Raw genomic sequence first — 15,177 nt, forward strand, 5'->3', positions numbered from 1 at the left:
TTCCTCCTTCCAGGTGCCGGGGGCTCTTGACAAGGGATCCCCTCAGAGCAGCATAGCCAGGCAGGGCAAGGGGTGGCAGGCACTGAGGGTGCCGGGCAGGCAGCAGGTCATCCCCTGGACCGAGGTTAACTTCCTGGCCTTGGTGAAGACACTGGGTTCTTTATGCTGACTGTGGCCAAGTCCTTTGCCATCCTGGAGGGCTCCACCCAGTCCAGACACATTTGGGCCAAGGCACCCTGTCCCCTCACACTGCGCACGCATGCACGTGCACACACACGCACATATTCGTGCTCAAGGTGGCACAGAGCACAGAGCAGATCTACCTGGAAACAGGCTCCTGACACAGTGCGTTGTTGGTGGCAAGGGCTGAGAGGGGATGGGCGGGACAAGTTGGGAGACAGAAGGGAAGAAGGAGAGGCATAAAGGAAGAGGAAGACGAGGGGAGGAGGAAGCATGTACCCAGCGATTGGAAACCTCCTCTGACCTGGTTCTCAGTGGCCTGTTCTGGGAGCCCAGAGGGAGACTGAAGAGGGTCTTCAAGCCTCCGCGTTCCCCACCTCACTCCCATGTACTCTTAGCACGTTCTCAACATCCCAGCCACACATACACATACCAACCCTGGATGGATTCTAGGAGCCCACACAGTACAGGGCTGGACACCAACATTCACATCATTCTGCCATGGAACACTCTGAGGTCACTAAAACAATCAGTCTTGGAACACTAAGGAAAGAAAGTGGAGAGGGCCAGATGAGCACCCTCAAGGGTCTGCTTCCAGGGTCTTTAAAAGAGGTCTCATCTCCCTCAGGTAGATGCTTCAAGGCCACACTGAGGGGCACGTGTCAGCAGGACCAGGTCCCTCCTGGGGTCACAGATGGCATCTTCTGGACAGAGCCCCTCAAGTCCACATAAGCCCATGCTTCAGAGGATGAGACAAAGGGTGAAAACAATTTGATCATCTGTAAAAATAATAAATGAGACTCTTTGGTCTCAGTGGCCCCAATACAGGCAGCACGGGAGAAGGACTTAATTTACTCAGGGGATTTTTTTTCCCTTTGAGTTGAAAATTCACTGCTATAGAAGGGAAGGACTCACAGTGCTCATAAAAGAAAGGAGATGGAGGAAGACCTAGAAGGAAGTCAGGAGTGGCTCTGTCATCTGTCTCCTGATTTACACGTGGACAAAGACAGTTCCTCTCTCCCTCCCTCTCTCAACATGTGATGACTCACACTTGCACCCCTGGATCATTTCCAACACCTGCATGCACCCCTTAACCTTCAGCTTCTCCAGGTTCCAGACGCCCCTGGAGGTTGGTAAGGGCAGCACAGGTGGGGAACCTGGACTCACACAGGTAACAGCAGGTAGGTAGTAGGTGACCCCTCCAAGACAGCAGGCAGGTAGTAGGTGACCCCTCCAAGACGGCAGCATGAGGTTGGCACCCTCCCACCTCAGGGGTGGGGAGTGATACCCGTTCCTGCTGCTCTGAGGCCTCCCCTCCCCTTCCTATAACTCCATCCCCATTTATCTCTGTGTCAGCTGCTCAACACATCCTTTTAAACCAGTGTGCGCACATGGCAACAGTATCCACTCAACAGGCATGTGTATTCCTGTTCTAGAAGCAAAAGGAGGTGGGGGTGGGGGTGGGGGGTGCAGACAGGCCAAGCTGAAACCCTACCAGTGCCTGGAGAGGCATCAAGGGTCAGCGAAGTGGGGATGGGCATCCTTGCATTGGTCGTAGTATAGCTCTAGGCCTCAGGATAAATCTGTTTGTAGACATAACTGCTCCCAACACCTGTAGGGCCCTGGGTCCAGATGGGGGCAATTAGGAAGGGGGCAGATGAACCCAGCCTGCTGCCCATCATTTCAGAGGAGGCAACCATGGGTGGGTTTTTAACAGCAATAACTCAGTGTGTTTGTCACATCTCCCAGCAGCCCAAGGGAAAAGCTGGACTAACAATTTTTTTTTTAATTTAAGTGAAATTCACATACATAAAATTAACTATTTTCAAGTCTACAATTCAATGGAAGTTAGTGCATTCATAGTGTTGTTCCACCACCACCTCTATCTAGACCCAGGACATTTTATCCCAGTCCCAGAAGGAAAAGGAAACCTCACACCATTTAACAGTCACCCGCATCCCCCTGTCTGCCCCTCAGGCCCCTGGAAACCACCAATCTGCTCCCTGTCTCCATGGATTTGCCGGATCTGGACATTCTGTATAAGTGGAATCGTGCAACTTCGTCCTCTTGTGTCTGGCTTCTTTCTCTGCGCATTTTCCAGTCTGGCCCTGTTATAGAATATCGCAGGGCTCATTCCTTTTTATGCCAAAATAATATGGGCTAGATCCTCCCAGGTGGCTCAGTGGTAAAGAAAGGGGAGGCTGACGGAGGACCCTAGGGTGAAAAAGGCTGCCTTTTGTCTGAGGTGTGTCTGAGGCTGGCTTGCCTCCCTGAACAGGGAATGCCACATCACTGCCACCTGGTGTGATTGCAAGAGAGCCTGACACCACGTTCAGATCCTACCCAGCCACGACTCCACCCCCGAATATAAGTGCAGAGCTAGCCACTAATTGCAGACCGTGGCTGATTATACCTGACTCAGCCTTGGGTTGCCTGTGCCTGTTTCCTGCCCCTCTACATCTGCATTTATGTGCCCCTCTCTGGTTGTAGACTCCTAGGGTGATAAAAGAAATTTTATCCCAACTATTGGCCATGCAATGTGCTAGGTGTTTCATAAGCTTCATCACATGTAGTCCTTTCCTGCAAGCTCTCGCAGTAAGCATCATGTACCGATGGAGAAACCACAGCTCAGAAAGGTGAATCTGTTGCTCATGCAGAGCTGGGATCCAGGATCCAGGCTCTCTCCTTCATACCCCTCCTCCCCTGAGAATAGGGAGTCCTGTCTTAAGAGTCCTCCTGGTGCTACGTCACTTACCGCCTCAAGAGTTGCCAAGCCCCTCCTGCATGCCCCCGACTCCCCACTCTGTGCTCGTGGAACCTGGGCAGACACATGTTTTGCTTTAGCAGATTCTGCTGAACCGTTTTTCCTTTTTTTTTTCTTTTATTTTTTTAATTTTATTATTATTATTATTTTTTACTTTACAATATTGTATTGGTTTTGCCATACATCAACATGCATCCACCATGGGTGTACACGGGTTTTCACTCTCATGAGACATGTCCCGATGTTCCCATTGTCCTAGGTCTTTATCAACCTTTGAGGTCACCAATCTATTCATTCTAGCCATCCTGATGGGTTTATAGCAGCGTCTCAGGTTGCATTTCCCTGATGACCAATGAAGCACTTTGTGAAGTGCTTAGTGTCTCTTTCCCAGTTTTCTATGAACTTTTTTTGGTTATGTATTTTTCAAGTGTCATCTCCAGCTTTGTGATTGTCCTTTTGCACTCCCTTTTAAAAATTGTTTTGTTTATTTATTTATTGGCTGCAGCATGCAGCGTGTGGGATCTTAGTTCCCTGACCAGAGATCAAATTTGTGCCCCCTGCATTGGAAGGTGGAGTCTTAACCACTAGATTGCCAGGGGAAGTCCCCATCTTTTCACTCTCTTAATGGTATCTTTGATAAACAGAAGCTCTCAATTTTCATATAACCCAATTTATCAATCTTTTCCTTAATAGTTTTCTCTCTTTTTACCATGAAGATATTCCAGATTTTTTTCCTATGTTATCTTCTAGAAAATGGAATTGATTTTCATGTATGGTGTGAGGTAGGGATCAAGCTTCCTATTTACCGCCCACACCCCCGGGGGTTATCCAATTGGCCCAGCACCATTTATGGCAGAGATCATTCATGCCCCCTCCTCAGCAGTGCTGTCGTATATCACATGCCCACATATGCTGGGTCTATTTCTGGGCTCTCTATTCTTCATTGTTCTATTTGTCTATCCTGCATTCGAAATTTTTTACGCTGTCTTGGTGATGGTTAACATGCAGCCAGGGTTGAGAACCATTCACCTGGGAATTTGCAGTTCATGATGAGAGGTCTGGATGTAGTCTAAATGCAAGTAAGTAGGTGCCCATAAAAGATTTTCAGAGGAAAAATTGATTAAATTTGGGACATGGGAAGAATGATGCTAGAACCAAGGGAAAAGCTCCCGTGGAGTGGGTGGGAAAATTGGGTAACAGGCCAGAAGCCAAGACACTCAGAGCAATCCATCCTCCTCTCCACTGCCTCCCTTCTCCCCCTGTTGACCTCCAGATCCCCTCAAGCCAAAGTGCACAGAAGGAAACAAACAGAAGAAGGAAAGCTTTCTGCTTGGGCCACTGGCCATGCTTGAGGAAATCTGATCCCTCCTGCAGCCACATTTTATTCCCAAGTTGCCATAGTACTTCCTGTAATTAATGGCTAGGTTTTAATTAAACATTGATTAGCCCCTAATTAGTCTAATGATTAGTCTGGGGGAGGAGACAGGGCTGTCAAACCCCATAAAGGAGGCGGGGGAGATAATGAAAGATTATGGCTTAGGTGAAAATGCTATTTCTCCCTCCCTCCAGGCCAAATGTTTTCTATAATTTGGGTCTATTATAAATGCTGCTTTCAATGTGAATTTTTCTAATCGGTTTGAGTCTGATGAAGTCCCAGGTGACTGATGCAAGGAAGATTGAATCTATTCGCCTTTTCATCAGATCTCAGCCTCTTAATGCAGCTAAAGAGCCTTTTCCCACTTAGAGAGGAATTAGTTTCTGTCTCCACAATGAAGTCATCCTGGGCTGAGGCTGTCCCCTCCCAAGGCCTTTGTGGGGGGCTCAGTCCTTGCCAAGGACTTCTGGGAGGCAAGAGTACTGAGACTGTCTCCCCAGAGCAGATTTTACAAGTGCCCAGTGCCCTGTGTCACTCTCTCCTCATTCTTCTCCTTTTTACCTACACCTCCCACCACGTTGAGGCAGCTCTGGTTTTATTCTGAAAATGGAATACCAGTCATGTGTAATTTGCTTCCAATAATGGATGCATGCAGCCTCCCCTGACTCTCAGCCAAAAAGAAAGGTTGAGTTGCTGCACATGGACACAGCTCGGAGTAAATTGCGTTTGAAGTTAATCTATTAGAAGTCAACTATGCAGCAAATCTAGGGGGGAGAAAAATGATTCTATGATACTGGTTAATCATCCCCAGTGTATCTTTTGTAAGTTTGCATTTACGCAGAACAATACAAGATTTCCTCAAAGCCCTGTGTTGAGCACAAAGCTCAGGGGAGGAGAGAGGCCTGAAACCTGAAATCCAGAAATGCTTAGGGTCAGGGAAAAGATGCTGGCTTTGGAAGAAGGCTTCCCAGGTGGCACTGGTGATAAAGAACTCTCCTGCCAATGCAGGAGACATAAGAGACTTGGGTTCGATCCTTGGATCGGGAAAGATCCCCAGGAGAAGGAAATAGCAATCCACTCCAGTATTCTTGCCTGGAGAATCCCATGGACAGAGGAGCCTGGTGGGCTACAGACCATGGGGTTGCAAAGAATCAGACACGACTAAAGTGACTTAGCACAGCACGGAGGAAGGAAGGTCCTGACAAGCAAGACTTGCCAACTTGAGAAGCCCCAGCATTTGCCTTTAGGGGTTCCTGGTGCTATCAGAAACACTCCAGCCAAAAAAAAAAAGGCATGAAGAAGCTTGGGAACCATTGGAAATCCTTACAGTTTTACCACAGTTGAAATTGTGGTAAAATATACATAATCTAAAATTTAGCATTTTAACTGTTTTGAAGTGTACAGTTCAGTGACATTAAGTACATTCTCATTATTGTGCAGCCATCACCACCATCCATCTCCAGAACTTTCTCACCTTCCCAAGCAGAAAGTCTGTCCCCATTAAACACTACCTCCCCTTCCCCCCACCACACCATCTCTGTGAATTTAACTCCTCTAGGTACCTCATATGAGCAGAATCAGACAGTGTCTGTCCTTTTGTGACTGGTTTATTTCCCTTAGCAGCATGTCCTCAGAATTCATCCATGTTGTAGCAGGTGTCAGCATTTCCTTCTTTTTCAAGGCTGAATAATATTCCATCGTGTGGACGGACCATTTTTTGTTTGCTCATCCACTGATGGACACTGGGTTGCTTCCACCTTTTGGCTCTTGTGGGGAACACTCCCACTGTCTGATCTAGGAGGCAAATTTAGTTATTTGAGTCTTCAGATGAAAGATTCGGTTAGACAAGACTGTGTTAACCCCTTATATCTCTGCTTTACTCTCTATATAAATAGACAAAGATACTGGAGAGTTATATCCCTTTTATCAATTTTACTTATCATTTTCCAACAGTTTTTGCCACATGGAAAATGGGAAAATAAGCACATGGGTAATATTCAACACAAACTTGAATTGTCTCACTGAGACTTGGCCATATTCAGTCTCTTCACCGGGGAGTATGAGAATAAGCATGCAGTATGTTAAGTCAATGGGGCTTGGGGACCACTTGTTATGGCAGTCAGCAGGACTGACTGATACACCTCCCCGTACAACCCTGGGGCAGCCTCCAGCCCAGGGAACGGGGATTCAGGCATCAGTTTCAGAGACAGGCCTCTGCCCTGATGGAGAGCACCCTCACACCATGGGCTGTTTCCATGCCTGTTCACAGTGACCATGCCCACAAGGGCTCAGCCACGTCCCTGGTGCTGGAGGAAAGGGCACCTCGGGAGCAGGGAGCGTGGCTCCATGGGGACAAAGCCAGAGGCAGGGATATCATCATGAGATCCCCACTGTTCTGTCAGCCCCTTGGGGGTCCAGACAAAATGGAAAGCATCATTGGAAAGTAGGCAAGCACCAAAGCACCAAAATGGAATGCAGGCAAAGACCCAGCATCAGATGCCTGAAGGAAAAACAGAGATTAGGTCAGATTTGAGACTTAGCTTCCAAAGGTTGACATGGCAGCATTATTGCCACCTGAGGCACAGAAATTTAAGACTTTGAAAATCCATCTTCCTCTCAAAAAGAAAAAGAAACCCCTGTTGAGATCAGGGACAGCCAGCCATAGCTGTGATTGCCAACCACTCCTATTTAGAGAGAAAGAAAGAGAAGCAGTTATCATGTGGCAGGGAGACTCCTCTGGGGTCACTAAGCCCCTGGCCTGAGCAGGGGGTAGCAGCTTGCATGCTGAGCGGCAAATACACCCTATCCTTTGGGACATGCCCCTCCCACCTCCTTCTCCAATGCTCACTTTTCTGCTGACCTGGCCATTTGGAGGTTGCGCCCCCATCCCACCAGCCCCCACACCGACCCAGGTCCCCGCACACACAAAGCTCATCCCCATGCTCACAGGTGCGAATGAAACAGACAGACCTACCTGTGCTCAGTCGGGGCCAGGCATCCAGGCAGATGCAAGTTGGAGACGGTGACTTTTCAGCTGGAGGGGGCCCCAGGAAAGCTGGTCTTCATTCTTGACCGGACTTGTCAGGGCAGGGATGGACCCAGGCCAAGGGTCCCAGTGTGGGTGGAGCCTACGAGGGAATCAGGAAACCTGTGGACTCCACACAGCCCAGCTAAACGGCAGTCATCATCAGGACCCAAGGCTTCAGGCGTCTCCCTGGTGAGGCTGAAAAGGGACTGGGCTCTCCCTTAACCCTGGGGCACTCTCCAGGAACACAAGCTCATCCCCTTATTGTTTCCTTTAACTAATCATTGAAATAAATGCTTACGATCTGCCTACCTGGGGCTAAGCCCGGCTCCAGACAGTGTGGGGAATTCATTAATTAATAGGTGAGTCTAGGCTCAAGGTAGGAGTCCCTCTCTGCTGGAAGGCTATGAACAAGTTTCAGGAGCTCAGGGATAGAAGGACCACTTCTAACTGAAGATGTATGGAAGGCTTCCTGGAAGAGGTGACATTTCAGTGGGGTGCTGAAGGATGTGCAGGAGTATTTCAAAGGGTGGAAATGCCCCAGGCACATGCCCCACAGAAGGTCCTAGGTCAAGGCAGAAATTTAGATGGTGACAAAATGCAAATGGGGCTGTGACAGTCATGGGGGACAGGATGGCCCCTCAGAAATTCACTTAGTCATTCCACAAACATTAATGGGCTGCCCAGGGCTGAGTAGACTAACAGTCGAAGCCAAACTGCAAACTGCCCTCAGGGCAACTGTTGGAGACACTGGACAAGAGGTGAAGTGGGGACAGCCCTGCCGTGAGAAGAAGACAATGGCAGGTATGTGCTAGCCTGGTGGCTCCTCAGGAGTAAATTCAAACCCTCCTCCCACCCCAGCCTCCCCTGGGGACCTGCGTGTCCAGCATGTGGGAGAAACACCCCCTTCCTAGAGCCCAGCTCGGGGACTGCGGGTGATGTCCCCACTCAAGCGAATTACTGTCCACGCCCACCTTCAGTCCAAAGGGCTCCAGTGACCTGTGCCTGGCTGCCCTTTGCTATCATATCCTGTCTTTGGGGTGCAGCCTTGGCCAGAGGGTGGGTTTCCCTGCTGACTAGAAGGCCAACCTGCAAGCCGGTCTCCCCGAGCTGTAAGTTCTCTGCCTCCCGCTCCCCCCACCCCGAGTTCCCTCACAGGACTGCAGGTGTATAGATCCCTGTGCAGATCTCTTCAGATGCAGACTGGAGGAAATCGATGGTATCAGAGCGGGGCATGGGGGGACAGGGGCCATCCTCTAACCCCAAGACAGTGGTGGCAATGCCCACCCCCAACCCTGGTGCCCTTACAGAGTGTGACCCTCTTGGACTTGCATTTTGAGTAAAAAGAGGCAGCTTGGCCCTTTTGCCAGGATGCATTTAGGGATCTCAGTCTCTTAGTGAGGGGAGAAAAGGCCACTCTCAGCTCAGCATGGCCTCAAAATGAAACGCCTCCTTCCAGGGTGCAGGTCACAGTTGGGGCTCACCACTGACAGCCACTTGCTTTGTAAGGTATCCAGCCAGCTCTGTAAATTTAAATCCCTGGGAGGCTCCCAAAGCACAGTCAATAGTGATGGGGACAGAAGCCGGGACTGTGGACTGAAAGAGAGAGCTAGGCGGTGGAGAGAAGTGTCCAGCACTGCTTGACCAGGCTCGTGCCAGCCAGCTGACTAAGACCCACATACACCCTAGCCTGCAGGCACCCCTTTGGTTCCTGAAGCTCAGACATGCACACACATACCTCCATTACGTTGCACCAACTGAACTGTGTCAGTAGCAGGAGAAACAAGGCCCTTATCCCCAGTGTCATGCCAATCCCCAATCATGCGCAGGTCAGAAAAGAATTCCCAGGTACAGAGCATTTCAGAAGGGAGTGAGTTTATTAAGAGCAAGGAGCAGAGATAATGAAGGCACTGCGAGCTCAGCGGGCCGACCTCCTGACAGGCCAGGGAGAGTCGACGCTTTTCATGGGTTAGTGGCCAATTTCAATAGCCTCAAGACAAAGAAGACTGGAGCGGCTACCCACCCCAGTATTCCGGACTAGAGAATTCCATGGAGTGTATAGTCCATGGGGTTCCGAGGGTCAGACACGACTGAGTGACTTTCACTTTCAAGACAAAGAAAAATTCCAGCTGGAGGGTTGACCTTAAGTGGAGGGTTGACCTTAGGTGATCGGTTAAGGCGCTTTAGGGTGAGCACTGGAGTGGACATTGTTGCCGAATATGGGGTCAGGAAGCCTACTGGTGATGATCAGGGGGCTTTTGGCAACAGTCACAAAGGGGCTCAGTCAGTTCTGGAGGTGACCTTGTTTCTGGGCTCCGCGTCTGTGGCCTTGGGGCAGGATTCCACGCCCAGCCTTCATGCTTCTCTATGAAGTATCTTCCACTTGTGCTTCTGTATCCCTTCTCCTGTGCATAAGAGCAACTCCCAGAGACCAGAGCCCTGGATGTTCATTTACCCCAGCAGTTAAAGCTGTCAGCGCCTGGAGGTCCTCCTGGCAGGAAGCGGGGGACAGAAGGGAAGGTATTTCTCTCTGACTCTCCACTGCAGCCCCAGCTGCCCCATGGTGTTCACGGCCTTCTCAGCCCACTGGGAGGGAGAGCAGGCAGCCTGCCGTGGGGCAGGCAGGCATCCTCTGGGGACCCAGGGATACGGGGAGGCCAGCCCAGTCCCATGAGCTCCCTTCTCCCGGCCAGCGACAGAGCCATGCTCATCCCTTGGGAATAGAACAGACATGAGTGAAAAACGTTCCTTGCTTGGGTTGAGGCAGCTGGGTCAGCCACCTTGGGTGCCTGGAAATTGCTTCTGTCTCGGGGGCATCTGGAGAGCCATTCTGAGGATGCCAGGAGGCCGGGGTGCGTCCTCAGCACAGGGTGGAGGGGGCATCTTCAGAAGCCAGGAGCTGTCACCATCCACCGTCCAGGTGTGTGGATGACTCAGGAGAGCTGTGGCCAGCTCCCCACAGCCAGCTCCACAACACCCCGCCCTCTGAAGCTGAGGGCAAAGAAGGAACATGAGGCCCCACCTGCAGGTGAACTGTAGCCCCCAGTGGAAGCCACATTTGGTTCTTATTGGCTCCTGTCCTGGGCAGGACTTGGACTGGAAGTCCCTGGACACAGGTGGGGTGTGGAGAGGGTCTAGATATAGCAGATCCTCTCCACGCCCCACCCGTCCCCTCACTCCACAGCTTCAGCACACACCAGCCCAACATCTAAAGAAACAACTCTATGTTTCTTTGCCTGAGGGCTTTCTCGAGCCCCTAGAGCCGCTGTCCTTACCCTCCTCACGGTGGATCCCAGGCAGCCAGCCTGAATATCCCCAGGGAGTAGCACTCAGAGTCTGGGGGTCAGTGTCAGACAGCCACCCCCCGCCCCTCTGGTGGAATAACCCTGAGACGTGAGTATGGCCCCAGCAGCTGGCCTGATAATTCCCCTTAGGGGCTACCTTCCTCTCCTCCTCTTGCCCTGACCCGTGTGCTTGGCACCCTCAGGTAAACTACCTGCATATATCTCGGGGTCTTCTTCCAGGGAACCTTATCAGAGTCCCACCTTCAGCCTCGTGATGCGAGGAGCTGGGAAGGGGAGGGGACATCTGACCCAGGGCTGGATGGAGCAGGAAGACGCCACCTCCTGAAATGTGCATTATGTTGTTCCAGGCTGAGCCCACAGGCAGAGGGGCTGCTGAGGGCAATAGGGCTCAAGGAATGGCCTGTGGGTCAGGAGCAAGGGAAGGAAACAGGAAGAGAAAAGCAGAAACAGGGAGCAAGAACAGCTCCTGGGAAGACAGGTGAAGGGCCAGGGAAAGACATCACTATCTCAGGGAGACATAGTTCAAAACACAGACACCACTTCACAGCCCCTAAGATAGAGGGAAGGAAGGAAAGGAGGGAGGGAGGGAGACAGGAAAAAAGGAAGAAAGAAAGAAAATGAACAAATGTTGGAGAAGACTTGGAGAAAGTAGAACCCTCACGCATTGCTAGTGGGAATGTGAAATGGCACTGCCTCTGTGGAAAGCAGTTTGGAGGTTCCTCAAAAAACTTAATCGGAAAATGACCATATGACCCAGGATGCCACTCCAAAGTATCTAGTCAAAAGAATTGAAAACAGATACTCAGAAAAATACATGTACACACTTGTTCACAGCAGCACTATTCACAATAGCCCAAAGGTGGAAACAACCCAATGTCCATCAACCAATGAAGGGACAAACAAACAGCGGTCCATCTGTACATGGAATATTATGCAGCCCATTAAAGGGAATGAAGCATGGATACATGCTACAATGTGGATGAATCTTGGAAACACACTAATTGAAAGAAGCCAGTCACAAAACAGCACACATTGTATGATTTCGTTTATATGAGCAGATCGTTTGGAAATAAAGATGCTGATTGCATAACATTGCAACTGTACTAAAAGCCACTGAATTATTCACCTTAAAATGGTATATTTTATGTTAGGTGAATTTTACCTCAATTAAAAAAAAATCCACCAGTGTATCAAATTTAAATACATCTTTCTGGATCAATTCAGTTCAGTTGCTCAGTCATGTCTGACTCTTTGCAACCCCATGAACCACAGCACACCAGGCCTCCCTGTCCATCACCAACTCCCAGAGTCCACCCAAATCCATGTCCATTGAGTCAGTGATGCTATCCAACCATCTCATCCTCTGTCGATCCCTTCTCCTCCTGCCCTCAATCTTTCCCAGCATCACGGTCTTTTCAAATGAGTCAGCTCTTCACATCAGGTGGCCAAAGTATTGGAGTGTCAGCTTCAGCATCAGTCCTTCCAATGAATATTCAGGACTGATCTCCTTTAGAATGGACTGGTTGGATCTCCTTGCAGTCCAAGGGACTCTCAAGAGTCTTCTCCAACACCACAGTTCAAAAGCATCAATTCTTCTGCGCTCAGCTTTCTTCACAGTCCAACTCTCACATCCATACATGACCACTGGAAAAACCATAGCCTTGACTAGACGGACCTTTGTTGACAAAGTAATGTCTCTGCTTTTCAATATGCTGTCTAGGTTGGTCATAACTTTCCTTGCCCATTAAAATTAGGTAACTTCAATCTTTTATTAATATGAAAAGAAACTGCAAAGAAAGTGGGAAAATAGAGCAGATTCTGCCACACGGTCACAAGCTGAAAGAACCAGCAGGCACGGCCACCCATAAAGGGCTAACCTTGCAGGGGATTGCACTGATCAGAACTGATCTCTGTACTGAGCCCATTAGCCTTAAATTCCTGAATTGCTATGATTAATCACAGAGATCATCACTACTGTTAGCATCCCTCCCTTTTCCTTAAGAAGCCATCGGCCCATTACCTGGAGTGGGAAACTGAGGTCTGCATGCAGCTTGGAAACTGAGAGAGGTCCCCAAGGGATCCTCAATGGGATACCTAAAAGGAGCACCCAAGATGGGCGTCCTCTCACTATTTGGTGGGGGTAATGGGGATGGGATTCTGGTGGGGCAGGGGCTCCCAGGGAAAAAAAACTAGAGGGAAGGAACCATGTGGGTCTGAGACAATCGTGGTCTCAGCAGAAGGCCAGCCTCAGCCTGGCCCCTCGGGACCACCAGAACTGCTCCTCCCACCCTGGGGCCAGCCCCTTGGCACCTCCTGTTGCCCTGCTGGTCATTGGGAGGGGTGAATCACAATAGAGGGGGGTGCTGCAAGTTGGCAGAACTGGAGAGGGCATGACTTAGATCTGCAGCATCCACAGAGCCCAGTAGAGGAGAATTTGGCAAAATTCTCTCCTTGGCCTGAGAACCAATCCTAAACCCAGCTCTCCCTGGGCCCTCTGGTCAGCACCCCTTGGTGGCACTATAAAGCAATGATCACAGTATTTCCAGGCTGTCCACAACCTTTTGGAAGGCAGTTTTGATCATTACGGGTTTAGAGGTGCAAATAATGGTAATAATAATTAAAAGGCAGTTGATCCAGGCAGCACTGACTTCTTGTTTTGTTTTGCTTTAAGTGGAGCTAATCTTACAGCTAGCATTTAAATGGGTAGGGCAGAAAAAAATAAAATTACATCCTCTTTTCTCCTCCAAATAGATTTTTCCCTCAACTGATGACACATACTTGGCCAGGGGCTTGGGTGACAGGCCCTGTCGTGACCGGGAATGGCTGCTGTGAGCAGGTGACTCTCTTCTGATTTGTGGCCGCTGCTTTAGCACACCATTCCTATGGATTTTATGTCATGGGGCTGTGTTAGCCATGCCCACATCAGACCCCAGCATGGACAGAAGCCAAGCCACCAAAGAGGAAGCCCAAAAGGAGGGGATGGGCATAGCACCTGTGCAGGCTGCGGCAGAAGGCTGGGCAGCCCCGGGGTCCCGGCAGATGGGAGCACGCTCAGGTCGCTAGGGGCAGACAGAAGGTTCCGGAGACATCATCCCAGCGGCTGCTGCCTCCTCGGGCTGCACGGGGGTTGTTCACAGTTAATGAGCCCTAATTAACATGTTGATGGGAATGTGCGCTGTTTATATTTGGAACCTTTTTACTGTGTCGGTTGTTGCCTTTGTTGGATTAATGATGTTCAGGTTGGATCAGGAGCCTTGGGAAACAGGGAATAAAAGAAGCTGCTTCTCCTGCTCCCCCCACCTCCCAGCCTTCTTCTCTGGCAGACATATTCCTGCAGGGAGGGCCTCCACCCCCAGCTCCCACGCTCAACCAGCCTTCTGACCCAGGACACATGCCCACACTGAGGTCCAGAGGCATCCAGTCACTCTGTCCCCACCAATCATGGTTCCACAGGCCACATACCCAGAGTTCCAACCTTTCCTGCTTCCCTCCAGGCAATTCACCAATCCTGGTACCTGCCTCTGTGTTCACACTCTTTAGTGGAGGCATCTGGGAAGCAGGGGCTCTGAAGGGACCACTTGAATGTGTCCCATAGAGAGGAGCTAAAGGCTGAGGCACCAGAACCAAGTTAAAGCCTGGAGCCTGGGTGTACTCAGAATCTCTCTCTCACTGAAACATTCCAGGTGTTTCCATGGGGTGCAAGCAGCAGGCACCCGTAACCACCTCAGCGGAAATATTTAGCTCCCAAGTACTATGACGATTCAGGAGCAAGCACAAATAAAAGGTTCAAAAAGGGAGGATGCCCAAGGTCGGGAGTCATCTCTGAAACCACCACCGTCTTTTACAGCGTCTTCCAATGTGCCTTTCCAACCTCCCCACCACTCCCTGCTTGTCTCTCTCCAGCCTACTTCCTAACCCCCACCCAGAGTTCATATCTCCTCACAACTGTACCTCTGCATTGTCCTTCCCTTCCCCACCTCCTTAGAACAAATTCATCCCTCTCCCTAACATCAGCTTCTCAAAAGGCCACCCTCCTCGAAACCCAGTGCATAAGTCAGCTGCTGCTGATCTAATGCTGCGTAACAAAATACCTCCAGAGTCAGCAGCTCACAAAAGAATGTGTTCACACTCTGACGGGTCTACAGTCTGATCTCAGGAAGCTGGTTGAAGATGGCTCAGCAGAGCAACTCTGCTTTAGGCTGCGTATCCCAAGAGCTAGACTCCAGGCTGTGGGACAACAGGCCTCTTACAAATGGGATGGGAACTTTTCTGGGGCTTCCAAAGTAGGATCTAAACAGGATACTGGCCCCAAATAGCTGAGGTGCATATCATAAGAAGGATTTCAGTGAGCCCAGACTCTCCCATCTTCCCATACACAGAGAAGTGCTAAATTCCTTAACTTGAGATATCTGGTTTTCCTTAACTAACAATAATCCTCTGATGTTCAGACCACCTGCCCTTTGTTGTAAGACTTCTATATAAGCTGGCCACCTCCCTCAGAGCTGTTCTCTCAGGATTACTTGAGATG

General features: G+C 50.0%; 1 long non-coding RNA gene across 1 annotated transcript in view; it reads right to left on the reverse strand.

Moving 5' to 3' along the window:
* Positions 1–2,038: 2,038 nt before the first annotated feature.
* Positions 2,039–15,177, reverse strand: part of LOC123332528 — an 87,658-nt gene continuing 74,519 nt past the window's right edge. Inside the window, exons 2-4 of the long non-coding RNA XR_006549334.2 lie at positions 7,294–7,447; positions 5,882–6,113; positions 2,039–2,998 (exon numbers count right to left, since the gene is read on the reverse strand). This is a non-coding gene — a long non-coding RNA (uncharacterized LOC123332528). The remainder of the gene's footprint in view (positions 2,999–5,881; positions 6,114–7,293; positions 7,448–15,177) is intronic.

The sequence above is a fragment of the Bubalus bubalis genome, chromosome 3 (assembly GCF_019923935.1).
Source record: "Bubalus bubalis isolate 160015118507 breed Murrah chromosome 3, NDDB_SH_1, whole genome shotgun sequence".
Classification (NCBI taxonomy): domain Eukaryota; kingdom Metazoa; phylum Chordata; class Mammalia; order Artiodactyla; family Bovidae; genus Bubalus; species Bubalus bubalis.